Here is a 3,690-nt window from a genome sequence, read left to right on the forward strand (position 1 = left end):
AGGCAGCATAACTACAGGAACAACACACTGGGGCAATTCTTATAAGTTAAAGACAAGGGGGAAATTCGCTTGCTAAATTTTCTCAATAGGTCAGATAAGAGTGAAGCCTTAATCTCTAAAATATTTATCACTGTTACATATGTGAAATTGAATTGTATGATATTTGTTGTAGGGGGGACTGTGATTACAAAAGAAAAATGCATTTGTTGTAGAAAATGTGAAAAATACTAAAAAGAAACAAGATGAAGAAAATGAGATCTCACAGGACCTCTCAAAGATAACCTTTTGGGGCCAGCGCGGTGGCTCACTCCTGTAATCCCAGCACCTTGGGAGGCCGAGGCGGGCGGATTACGAGACCAGGGGATCCAGACCATCCTGGCTAACACGATGAAACTCCGTATCTACTAAAAATACAAAAAAAAAAGAAAGAAAGAAAGAAAGAAAAATTAGCCGGGTGTGGTGGCACGCGCCTGTAGTCCCACTACGCGGGAGGCTGAAGCAGGGGAATCGCTTGAACCCGGGAGGCGGAGGTTGCACTGAGATGAGATCTCGCCACTGCACTCCAGCCTGGGCAACAGAGCGAGACTCCATCTCAACAATAAATAAATAAATAAATAAATAAATAAATAACCATTTGATGTATGTTTGTTTCGGGATTTTTAGGTACATAAATTGCTGGCTATTTGATTTCTGCAAGATGAAGATTGTTATCTCTTGACTATTTTGTAATGGTTTATTTTTTAAAGAGGTATGTAATATTTGCATTTCTTTTATATTCTTTGGAGAATAAGAAATGACAAGGAAATTTCTGTAGGGAAAAAAAATTATGCACAATGTGTAGGGATCTGTGTGTCCATTTTCTACTTAAATAAATATTATCAAATCCTGATAAAAGGATAGAAGGCACTGAGAATCCCAGTGTATTCATGGGGAATATAATGATTTGAAACTAAGATAGATATAGATTTTAAATTACTCTCTGTCCTTTACTAACTCATGTAACTTTGTTTTGTTTTGTTCTGTTTTTGAGACAGAGTCTCCCTCTGTCACCCAGGCAGGGGTGCAGTGGCATGATCTCCACTCACTGCAACCTCTGCCTCCTGGGGTCAAGTGATCCTCCCGCCTCAGCCTCCCAAGTAGCTGGGACTACAGATGTGTGCCATCATGCCCAGCTGATTTTTGTATTTTTTTGTAGAAATGGGGTTTCATCATGTTGCCCAGGCTGGTCTCGAACTCCTGGCCTCAAATGATGCACCTGCCTCAAAGTGCTGGGATTACAGGCATGAGCCATGGCACCCAGCCTCATGTAATTTTAATTCAAATTTATATACATCTCATACAGCTTGCTGTCTCCAAAATACTGTGCCTTATGGGGAACAAAGGGGGTGATACCTTTTCTTCTCATCTTAATAGTCACAGCCAACACTCATATAACAAAAAGATAGAATAGCAAGAGAAAAGCATAACAAATTTATTTAATCCAAGTTTTATGTGACATGGGAGCCTTGCAAATGGAAATGCAAAGATACAGGGAAAACTACCCATTTTTACACTTGGGTTCGATGAAGAATGAAAAGCCATGTAGAACTCTTATTGGTCAAAAAGGATATGCCCTAATAAGAAGAGACTATGTGAAGAAACTCAGCAAGTCCTGTCTGTTCAGATTCCTCTCGACCTAACTGTTCAGCATTGCTTCTTCCAAGGTCTGGGTTAGGACGCTTTCTAGAATGGGAGTCTTAAGACGTACTATCAAACAATGCAGGTCAAAGAATTTATTTATGGGCAGGTCTTTCACGGAAAGGAAGAAGGTTAGAGTAATATTTTGGGGTTTGTGGCTGGCTTTGGGGAAAGGGGGTTGTGGTTTCTGTAACTGCACCTGGAAAAAGAGGAATTATAGTTTCTATGGCTTGCTTAGGGGGAGAATGAGGTGCAAGAGATGGGGAACAGAAAGTTAGAGACAGAAACTTTGCTTCCAAGGCCTTTATTTTGGGATAACTTTTTCTGAGCTCCAACAACCCTATCTATAACATGGAAATTAAAATACCTACTTTGCCAGGTTGCAAAGATGGTGAAATGAGAGAAATGAAGCTTAAGTGTAATTTCCGATAAATAATAGATAGCAGATTTTAAAGTTGGTGTCACCTGTCCCATAAACACTTATGGTATGTTTCCTCCTACCTCCAAATATCCATGGTGGGAGATAGGAGAGCAGGACAGGATGAGACTGCAATGCTCCCTTAACTCCAAGCCAATTTAGGACTGTTTCTGCTGACTCTACTTTCATGACTCGCTTTCTTAAACTAGTGTCTTGCAAACCCTAAAGTTATATTGTTTGTATTCACTCTTTGATCCATTTACTATGATTGGGTTTCTGTCCCATCTAACTACTGAAAACGTATTTTTTGATATAATTTATATCTTCCTAATTACCAAATCAGCTCTCTTTTCTATTATTTAATATATACAATATAGTTAACTTTTCTAAAACTGTTTCCTGTCTTGGTCTTTCACAGTTATGCACTGCACTGCCCTACCCTGGTTCTCTTCTTCATTTTTTAAATTTAATATGGACCGCTTCATGAATTTGCATCTCATCCTTGCGCAGGGGCCATGCTAATCTTCTCTGTATTGTTCCAATTGTAGTACATGTGCTGCCAAAGTGAGCACTACCCCTGGTTCTCTTCTGAGCTCCCTGGCCATTCCTCCTCTGGCTTTCTGTATGTAACCTCTAAGATAGGACCTTTTCCCTCTGCTTTTCTTTTTTAAAACATGTTCTCTTGTGGAAATTGATTATTACTTCTGTGACTGAAGGGTCTTGCGATGTGTATGTTTCTTGAGCATTTTTGGAACCATACTCAGTACTGTTTTTTACAAATATATACTCAACACCAGTTTTGCAGTAAATTCTCATTTGTCTTCATCCAGAGTTTCTTAGAAACTACCATTTTAAACAAAATAACATATAATAAAACCAATTTTACCATAGACAAATTGATATAAACCAGAATTAAGTTCCTATGGTACATTTCTGGTCACAAAAACATCACCAAACTTCAAAATAAAGATGAAAACCCTAGCAATAGTAAACGTTGAAATAAATGTGAGCTATACATACATTTAAGAAAGATTAATGACAACTAAGATAATTATTTGTCCACTTATTCCAGTTCAGGGACATAGGTGGCATCTCAGGGTAAAAGGTGAGGACTAGCCCTCGACAGGACACCATTCTATCACAGAGTGCTCTCATACACGCCCACACTGACTGGGACAGGTTATACATACCAATTCACCTAACATGCACATCTTTCAGATGTGGGAGGAAGCTGGAGTACCTGGAGAAAACCCATGCAGACGTGGGGCGAACATGCATACTCCATACACACAGTCGCCTGGGCCAGTAATTCATTTTATTTTTCTCAGCCATGTCATAATGAAACAATACTATTAAAGCACCTGCTCTACTTCTTGCCTTCCCCAGTTCTGCTAGTGATAACATTACCGAGCATTCCTGGTGCCAACATGCAGTCCCTTAGCAAAGCTGACTCTTAGTTTTTGAATATCTTAAGTGGTTTTGTAGCCATAAGTGCTGCTCACCATGTCTAGTTCTCTTTCCTTACAGGTACATGGAATAACAGATATTCCCACCCTCTTCAAGTCAGGCATACCTCATGCCTTGCTTTGTCTAAT

The 3,690-nt window shown here is 39.4% G+C and overlaps 1 non-coding gene across 1 annotated transcript; it reads right to left on the reverse strand.

Annotated features, from left to right (window-relative positions):
• Positions 1-2,560: 2,560 nt before the first annotated feature.
• On the reverse strand, positions 2,561-2,667 carry LOC112425901 (U6 spliceosomal RNA). Its single transcript, XR_003017084.2, has one exon. It is a non-coding gene; the product is annotated as a U6 spliceosomal RNA (small nuclear RNA).
• Positions 2,668-3,690: the final 1,023 nt, after the last annotated feature.

This window comes from Macaca nemestrina, chromosome 2 (genome assembly GCF_043159975.1).
Source record: "Macaca nemestrina isolate mMacNem1 chromosome 2, mMacNem.hap1, whole genome shotgun sequence".
In the NCBI taxonomy this organism is placed as follows: Eukaryota; Metazoa; Chordata; class Mammalia; order Primates; family Cercopithecidae; genus Macaca; species Macaca nemestrina.